This window comes from Anguilla rostrata, chromosome 13, assembly GCF_018555375.3.
Source record: "Anguilla rostrata isolate EN2019 chromosome 13, ASM1855537v3, whole genome shotgun sequence".
NCBI lineage: Eukaryota > Metazoa > Chordata > Actinopteri > Anguilliformes > Anguillidae > Anguilla > Anguilla rostrata.
Window position 1 is genome coordinate 10,651,133 of NC_057945.1, and position 10,104 is coordinate 10,661,236.

At 43.4% G+C, this 10,104-nt stretch overlaps 1 long non-coding RNA gene across 1 annotated transcript; it reads left to right on the plus strand.

The window, feature by feature from the left end:
• Positions 1–6,112: 6,112 nt before the first annotated feature.
• On the plus strand, positions 6,113–10,104 carry LOC135237979 (uncharacterized). Its single transcript, XR_010324973.1, has 5 exons — positions 6,113–6,285; positions 6,400–6,493; positions 6,773–6,904; positions 7,002–7,075; positions 7,544–10,104. It is a non-coding gene; the product is annotated as an uncharacterized LOC135237979 (long non-coding RNA).

Below are 10,104 nucleotides of genomic sequence, written 5' to 3' on the forward strand. Positions count from 1 at the left end.
ATTTAAATAAAGTAATCAGATGTTTACGAAAATGCATGTGCCTACAGTTAGGTTTTAAGGTTCAAATGAGGATTCGGCAAGGGTCTGGGTCAGAGTTAGGAAATCTGTTAGTATTAGGGTTGAGGCAAGTTCATGGGTGTGTTCAGGAGCATGAGAAAAAGGTTATGACAAGGGTTAGTCTTTGATTTAGGTTGATCCAGAGTTTTTCACGAGTAGAATGTAATCATATTTTTCAGTGAAATACATTTTTCAAAATAAATGACTTTAAACATATAATTTTGCATTTCTTTTATTGAATTAATGATATTTAAGTTTGTTTGTTTGTTTTAAAATTCAATTTTATCATTTGCGATATGACCTGAAAATGGCTGTTCTCTGGTAAACTTGGAGTTGGAGCAAATTTGTATTGATGCTCTGGCAAAAAAAAAAAAAAAATGCCAAATCTAAATCTGCAAGCCTAATAATAACATACCCGAGATAATCTCAGCACTGCAATTGCTGCCAAAAGCCTATCTACGAATTATTGACTGTGGAGGGAGGGTGGATAGGTTACTTTTGTAAATAATAAATATAAGCCTTCCACTTTGGAAAAAAGACTGTCGATAAAAAATATTTCTTGAATCATGTATTGAATTTGTTGTGTCGGTAAAGGAGGAAACATATATTGCAAAAACAATGGACTTCGAACGGAACAATGAGTTTGAACCAGAGGGTTTGAACGTAACTATTTCACCAGTTATATATTGAATATGGACTGGCAAGCAGTAACTCGTTATGTTACTTGACTTTACTGTAATATCAATTTAAATTAATGTCCTAGCAAGAAAAAGATTTTAAAGATGGTTTGAGGGATAAACTAATGACCGAGGGCCCGGCATTGCGCAGTTTAAATGTCCGAATGCGGTAGTAGTAGCCTAAATTCCCCCGAGGCTAAGCCGATAATCATTGATCACAATTACTCCAGATACGATTATTAATTTATCTTAGCAACGGCGATAATTTGTTTGTTTCAAACTGATGGTGTAAGTTAGCGAAAATTTCCTGGGCTATACCCATTCCGAATGTTATGAAACAATAACACTGTGACGTTCTAATCTACCAATTAGCTCATAGAACGCTCTTATTGTGTCATAAGTAACCGAATCAATAATAGTTTGTACGCTTCCATCCGTAGTGTATTACAACGGATGGAAACGTGCAAGCTATAGTAATTCGGTAACTAAGTTTATGAACAATAATTGTTTGTTTACACACAAATAACCTGGGGTACATTTCTGGCAACACAATGCAAAAACAACCCATGCACGTCACAGTAAAATAACAATCATTTTAAGTTTAGAATTTTTACTTCACAATGATGTCACAGACGTACATGTTGAATATACATATATTTCTCCAGACACAACACGAAACACTGCAAACAATTATCCGAATGAACTTCTGGTATTCATTGTTGTGCTGTTTTCCGGTAAGTATAATCTTTATTTTTTATTTAGTCCATGTTATTCCCCTCAGGAATTGATTGATTTTCCCCCACAAAACAGACCTGGGATAAATATAATATAAAATAAAACAACTATTTAAAAAAAAAAAATAAATAAAAATCAAATCTTTAAATGACATTTTTCAATCTGGAGTATTTTGTCTGTTATGTTTTATCTTGGTATTATTTATGATATAATTTAACATAATTAGGCTAGAAGTTGCTAATATTTAAATATTTAATTACTGAGTAAAATGCATTTGTAAATATGATACTAGCCTACTAGGGATGCATCCGAATCCAACTGTATTCGGGAAAGCACGGATAATGCGATGGAAACAGATATTTCTTCTACCCGAAGCTGCTCGTTATTATTCGGATTCGGGGGGGAAATGTCGCAATACATATAGGCTTAAAGTAACTATATATAGTCATTGTTGGTAACCCGTTGTTTAAGTGGAATAAACCCCTCCGGACTGTCCCGTTATTGGAAAATAATGTACTTCCGGGCTGGTTAAGAGACCCTCGGCTTCGCCTCGGCCGCATCACCACCCCCGTCATACATGTAATAAACCGCAACGGGCTGTCCCGTTATTGGAAAACCCTCTGAAACGGGTTTGCCAGCTAGCTTTATGATAGTGTGACGTCCGGGGCTGTTCCGGCAGGCTGTTCGTGTGGGACTGTAAGTTGTAAATACGTGCAAAAAGTGAATTTATCGTGTGTAAATATGTGTTCTTGTGCTAGCTGAATTGTGTTTGTTGGACTGTCTTGCTTTCTGTTTTGTTCCTCGATAAAATTTTATTGAGTTTCTAACTGCCTACGAGCAGCTTCTTGATGGAGCTCTGTCTCGCTGCAATAGCTTCGGCCTCACTTGTTACCTAGCCTATAAATTCTTGGTTTTAGGCCAGAATGGTCTCACGGCATGCTTGTTATCCCAGCTAGTTAGCTATCTCACCATTGAATTGTTTTCAAAACAGCGGTTACTATAAACGCAGTCGTTCACAAAAATAGGTATGAAAATGCGTCTCGTAGCCATGAGTTAAATAGAAAATGCGTCCCGTAGCCATGCGTTAAATCTGCTTCGCGTCGGGCTGAACGACGCCCCTTAGCTGTGATAATAACCATACCACGGCCTGTCGTGAGCTATTGCTTAAATAATGCCCACCCTTGGTCCAATCAGAATCGAGTATTCAGCCAAGCCGTATAATATAATCTCATAAAAAAACACGTTCTCAACGTACAGAAATGCCAAGTAACTCACACATACAAGACATAGACCGTCTATAACTCATTCATTCAGACTGCCAAAATACATTAAAAGTATTGATATCAAAATGACGCCAAGTTACGGTACTACAAACAATATAGGCTATCTTGCCTCATCAAAATTAAATAAGATGTATTCCAAAGCAATGCTACCCAATATTTCCTCAGTTCTTCCAAGTCACTTGGCCCTGTGTTTTGTAAGCTTACGATTTTACAATGTCATGCAAACTTTGTTTAGAGGCAACATAGAGGGCACTTCATAATGGCACCCTTTTCCATTGAAAGGGCACCCATAGGGAACGTCAAGTTTAGACCATTGTAAAGGCACCTTATAGGGCACTAGAAGGACACGTTATCAACTTTTCTTGCTCTAGAGGGCACATCATCATAATTTATTGCATGAAGGGGCACCCTAGAGGGCACTCAATCATTTTTTTCCCATGTGAAGGGCAGCCAATAGGGCACTTCCTCTCATTTTCGCCTCTCTAGGGGGCACTTCAGCGATGCTTTTTCAACCATGGGGGCACCCTGCCCCCCCCCCCCAAGTCCGCCAGAAACATTGCTTACCATTGACTACGCACAGGAGCCAGCTCCTGACCTTGACTGTGTGGAAGTGACAAATCTTACCACCACCTGTGCACAGATGACATCTCTTGCTATCAACCACTCAGGGGAGCCAGCTACTACCATTGACTGCGCGAAAGAAGCAGGGGCCTGGTGTTAATATCGACCAGCTCTTGATGCATGACTGCGCAGAGCCAGTTATCACCGACAGCACTGAAGAGCCATTTTTTACCGTGGACTATGCAAAAGAGCCAGCTCTTACAATCAACTGCACAGTGGAATCAGCTGTTTCCATTGACAGCAGAGAAGACCAAACAGTTACCATCATCTGAGCAAACCCAGATCTTACTTCTGAATGCAATGAAGAACAAACTCCTGCCATCAACTGTGCAGAAGAGCAAGCTCCTACCATTGACAGCCTAGCTTGCAATTACAATAAATTAGCAATAAAAAAGCTATTTCTTACCATCGACTGTGCTGGGGAGACTTGCACAGATAAGCCGGCCCCTACCATCGTCTGCGGAGAAGAACAAGGTGTGACTATCGACTGTACAGAGCCAGTTGCAGCCATCACCTGTGTTGAAGAGCAAGCTCTTACCGTTGACTTTGCAGAGCCAGCTCGTACCATTGAATGCGAGAAAGAAGCAGTTCTTACCATCGACTGCACAGAGGAGCCAGCCTCTGACCCATGACTGCACAGAGGAACCAACTGGTACCATAACTGGGAGCCAGTTATTATTGACTGCATGGAAGAGACATGTCTTACCATCGACTGTGCAAAAGAGCCAGCTCTTACAATCAACTGCACAGAGGAGCCAGCCCCTGCTCTTGACTGCGTGGAAGTGCCATATCTTACCACCACCTGTGCAGAGATGACATCTTTTGTTATCAACCACACAGCGGGGCCGAATTTACCACCAACTGCACAGAGCCAGCTCCTACCATTGACTGCGCGAAAGAAGCAGTTCTTACCATCGACGGCACTGAGGAGCCTGCTGTTAAAATTGACTACGTAAAACCAGCTCTGACCCATGACTGTACAGAGGAGCCAACTTGTACCATTGACTGCGCAGAGCCAGTTATCATCGACTGCATAGAAGAGGCGTGTCTTACCATCGACTATGCAACAGAATCAACTGTTTCCATTGACTGCAGAGAAAACCGAACTGTTACCATCATCTGCGCAGGGCTAGAGCTCCTACCATTGAATGCATGAAAGAGCAAACTCATACCATCAACTGTGCAGAGGAGCCAGCTCCTACCCTTGACTGTGCAGAGGAGCCAGCTCCTAACACTGAGTGTGCAGAGAAGCATGGTCAGACCACTGACTATGCTGAGGAGTCTGCTGTTGCAAACAATTGCTTACTATCCAAAGTGTAGAGGAGCAAGCTCTTTCCATCAACTGCGTACAGGAGCCAGTTCCTACCATTGACTGTGCAGAGGAGCCAGCTCCTACCATTGACAGCCAAGAGGAGCTTTCTAATACTATCAACTGCACCAAGCTATTTCTGGCCATTGACTTCGCTGAGGAGACTTGCGCAGATAAGCCAGCCCCTACCACCATCTGCGCAGAAGAACAAGGTCTGACTATCCACTGTGCAGGGCCAGCTGCAGCTATCACCTGTGAGGAGGAGCAAGCTCTTACCATTGACTGCGCAGATCAGCCAGCTCCTTCCATCGACTGCGCAGATGAGCAAGTTCTTACCATCAGTTGCATAGAGAAACAAGCTGTTACAATCAATTGCACAAGAGAGGCAGATCTTACCATTGACTGCGTAGAGGAACCAGCTCCTAGTATCAACTGCACAGAGGAGAAAACTCTTACTATCAATTGTGCAGCAAACCCAGCCCTTACCATTGACTGCAGAGAGCAACTGTCCCTGACACTCAATTTTGCAGACCGGGAAGAACAAATAAAGAAGAAAAAGAAGTGGTTGTTGAAGAAAGGATGGAAAGGGACAAAGGGCAAAGTCAGGGTCTGCAGAGAAAATGGTTCTGCCCACTGAACACACAGAGGATCCAGCAGGGCAGGATTTAGCTCTGAACACTGACTGCACAAAACAGCGAGGACTTAGCATCAGCTGTGCAGAGCAGCCATCCCATTCTATCCACAGTGCAGACGACCCATCTCTTATCACCAACCGCACAGAGGAGCCTGCTGTTTCCATCAACCGCGCCAAGGAATATGCTATTACCATCCACTGCTCAGAACAACCTGCTGTTACCATCGACTATGCAGAACAACCTGCTGTTGCCATCCACTGTGCAGCACCAGCTCTTACCACTGATTGCATAGTCATCATCCCTGAATGCTGATCACACTGACCAGGAAGAGCAAAAGAAGAAGAAAAATAAATAGTCCTTAAAATAAGAAAAAAAGGGACAAAGACAAAGTTAGTGTCCTTGACCCTCAACTGCACAGAGCAGGCACTGGCCCAGAACATCGACCGCACAGAGCAGGCATCGGCCCAGAACATCGACCGCACAGAGCAGGCATCGGTCCAGAACATCGACTGCACAGAGCAGGCACTGGCCCAGAACATCGACTGCACAGAGCAGTCATCGGCCCAGAACATCGACTGCACAGAGCAGGCATCGGCCCAGAACATCGACTGCACAGAGCAGGCATTGGCCCAGAACATCGACTGCACAGAGCAGGCATCGGCCCAGAACATCGACTGCACAGAGCAGGCATCGGCCCAGAACATCGACTGCACAGAGCAGGCATCGGCCCAGAACATCGACGACACAGAGCAGGCACTGGCCCAGAACACATCCGGACTGCAACAGAGCCAGAACATCGACTGCACAGAGCAGGCACTGGCCCAGAACATCGACCGCACAGAGCAGGCATCGGCTCATAACATCAGCTACACAGAGGAGACATTGGCCCAAAACTTCAACTGTGTAGAGCTTACCATCGGCTGCATAGAGAAGCCTGCTCTGTCCATTGACTGCACAGAACAACAAAGGTAGTGTTTTTCTCTTCATTTAATTTCATTTTGCCGCTTCCGTTTGCTGCTCAGGCAATAAATTTCTAAGAACAAATTGAACACGCGTATCCTTTACTCATTTCCGTTCCCTAGGCTGGAATTCCAAAGTTGTAGGAAGTTACTGGAGGAATACATACACCAGGATGAGACCCAGAGCCAGAGGAACCTGACTGATCACTGTCCTTGGGTAAGAATGGCAGTCTGTTCATTCAAAATAGGATGGAACGAATGTTTTTTTCAGTTCTTGAATGTGCTGCTTCATATTGACAGGTGTCAAAGAAAAACAAATCAGTTGTTCTTGCAGGACCATCTTTTTTCTTCAGCTTCCCAGCCAGTCTCCTGTTTGTTTTGGTTCCTGTATTGAAGATGTAAAAACAAGCCCATTTAATGCACGTGAATAACCTATTATTGTCTGACTTCTGTACAGTAACAAAAGAGTAGGGATGTTTTCATGTCTTTTCCACAGGTTCCCTAACATTGGGAACACATGTTACATGAACGTGACTCTCCAGAGTCTCTTCAGTCTCCGAATCTTCACCCAGGACATCAGGAGAGAGGAAGGCTGCTGGAGGTCACATCTTACCCCACATTTACTCAAGTATGTAGAAATCTATTGTTGTTCATTTTTTTGTTCCACTCATAATAACCCTAATCTCAAGTGGAAACTTTCTGACTGCCTGCTGCCTCTCTTGCAGATCTGCAGTTAGCACGGGCCAGCTACAGCAACTACAGCATCGAACTGCAGCGACTTCTATGGGATGAATAGCAGGTGAGAGACATGCACACACACACACACACTTTGGTTTTATATGGTTTCCCCTGAAGCTGAAAATAAGTTCTCTGCTGATGGAAGTACAGCTGACAGAATAGAAGAGGACAGCTACCCTGTGGTGAGGAGAGAGTGAAAGAAAGAAAGAGAGAGAGAGATGGAGGAGAGGTATTGAAAGAGTAGAGCAGTAGTCAGCAAAGTCTGCTCCTCCCTGGGACTGCCCCATTAATTTGTCTTAATAATCACCCATCGACAGGGATCTCAAGATCCCATCCTGTGCTGTAGTATCTGCTGGTTTTTGGTTTATTTCAGCACTTTAATTCTTTACTGTACATCACTGATTGTTTAAGGAATCTGTGATGAATAATAATGTTGGCCTGGGATGGGAGAGGGAATGGAGGGGGGGGGGTGTTCAGGGTTTGGGTGAGTAACTCTTCTGACTGCAGGTCTGTACCTTCTGTTTCCTAGAATGAATACAGAGTCATCAGTGTGCTGTCCCACATTGGATCCAGCATGCAACACGGTGAGATGTACTGTACACTAACACGTTCCTGGGCCCAATGTCCTCAATCTGATCCGGAGAAATTTCCAGTATATGATTAAGCCACCATTATGGGCACATTGAGCAGAGACAACACAAACTGGCTCTCATTTGACGACGAGAGTAAAGCAGCTGGACCAGAAAGTCTGTGTTGAAGCGGAGGTCAAACTCCGCCTATATGCTTTTTTATGAATACAGGTGAAAGCTCATCCATAACAATAGCCCTGCTGTTCTGTGATTGTGGTACAGGTAGAAGTATGGCTGAGCTACGAATAAAAGGTAAGAGCTCCTCTGTGGCAATAGCATCAGGTGCAGTTGTGTTGGCGAAGGTCTGCAGGCAGTGTGACTGGCCTGGTCTCTGTTGTAGGAGTGCTGGTGGTAGATCACGTGTCAAAGCAATGAGTTAACTATACAATCTGCTCAGAGCTGTTTACCCTGGGTGTGAAATATGCCATCATGGCCTGTGTTATTATGATCTAGAAAGTCTGACTTCATTACTGCATCCAGTGTTCTACCGGCCCTTCGGCCTCCAACAGGTCCTCACCATCTTCATGGATCTGTGTGCAGATCTGAACCTCTTCTCTTGGGACCACTGCATCTCCAACAGGGATTGTTTTACATGTATTGGTTTCGAGCTGGACAACTTTATGGGTAGTTGACTTGGTTGAGGTATTGTCTATGACACTATTGGCTGTGTTTGCACTTGAATTTGAAGACATTTGCATTTAAACAGTATTTAAACTGTAAACAGATTAAATAAACCCCTTTCTCTTTGCTTAAATTTCACTGAATGGCATTTTAGCTTGCCTCAATGACATGCATGCATGTAATAGTGTTTACACAGGAATAGCAACCGTCAAATGGTTCCTAGGCCTCAATTCAACTTTGAACTTTGACCTGGACATTCTTTTTTTGCGTATATTACCCTAGCGTGTCGTGTTACCTCTGAGTGTCTGTTGGTCAGCACTGTAGGGCCACGGTACCAGGAGGATGACATTGAAACAAAAGATTCAGGGGCTGCAGTATTCGGTGGATTTCATTGGGTTTGTGTTTTCGTCGGTGACTTATTTTTCATAAGGAACAGGCAGACCTGGTAAATAACTATGTAATGTCGATGTAATGTTTTAAAAAAACATTTTCCATTGTGCTTGTTATTCCTAGTGAGTTCTGTGTTTTCTAGTGGAGCTCAAATCTTCCTTGATCACCAAGTGGTCTAAGAAGCACGCTGACGCATTGTCACTCACTGGAAATAAGGCACCTGAACAAGCAAAGTAGTTAACTCTTTTACAGATAGGGAGTGTTAAATGCATGATGTCATGTTTCCATACCCCCATCCCCACCCCTGCACTGCATTTTGATTTAAGTTTGTTTCTTTTCTCTTTCGTTGCAACCCCTAAATCATCATATTCCCAACATAATCATTATGTTTCATTGCTCAGAAATTCAATGCCACTCACTTAATTTTGTTTTGAGTTGCCATCTGTCTCCATGTTCTCAGACTTTCAAAATAAACCCTCGCCCCGTATCACGTGTCATGTGCATACCACCACTGTACTGCTTTGGAAGAGCCCTGAATGCATTATATGTATGTGGCCTGTTAAATGGAAATAGTTAAATACCAATATTGGATGTAACAACAACAAGAAATGCCCAATTAGAAAGTCAGTCATGTTACAAAAGACAACCATAATCACTAATTGGCCGAAGGAAAGCATTTTAAGACACTACATCGATGTAGACCACTGTTAAATCGCATATCCATTTTTCAAAGCCTCAAAAACCACACCATGTTGCTTTAGCCAGACTGTCCTTATAAACAGTCTGGCTAAAGCAGACTATGACGCTCATGGGAAACCTGCTTCGGCCAGGGCTAATATGGTTCACTCAAGTGTAGAACACATTTACTGAAACATGCCGTTTTGGCTGGTCTGCCCCTTTCCCCCTGAAATAAGTAATAAAAATTTCCTATTATTGTGTCATTTGTAATCTCCTTTCAGACATACTGTAGGGCTGGTGCTGCTCTCAAGCTATTTTGGAGGTTCCATTCTGCACAGGAATTTGAGAGATAGTCGCATGAAAACATGCAGTGCGTTCAGTTCTTCCCTCCAGACTGTGGTCTGTGTGATCAAAATTCCAAAGCCAGTCATTTAAACACACCATGCAAAATGTACGGTCCATATGCAAATTAAAAACGTACAGCCTCAGAAAGTAGCGAGTGGCTGGGACCTGGTATGAGATTAATTCTGCTTAAGTACCTGATTCCACAGCTCCCGAGCTCTAAAGTAAGCAACGGCGTGCATCGCTGCACCTACAAAAAGGCATCTGAGCATCGGGCGGTTTCCTGTCCGACCTCGTCCAAGAATCACAAAATATGTAATCCGCTTCTGCATGAGAGATTGAGAGAAATAATAGGTACATGAAGCCCACAGTATACACATGTGCAAAGGACCAAAAACACTGGCAGCTTTGAAGTGGGGATGTTTTCACA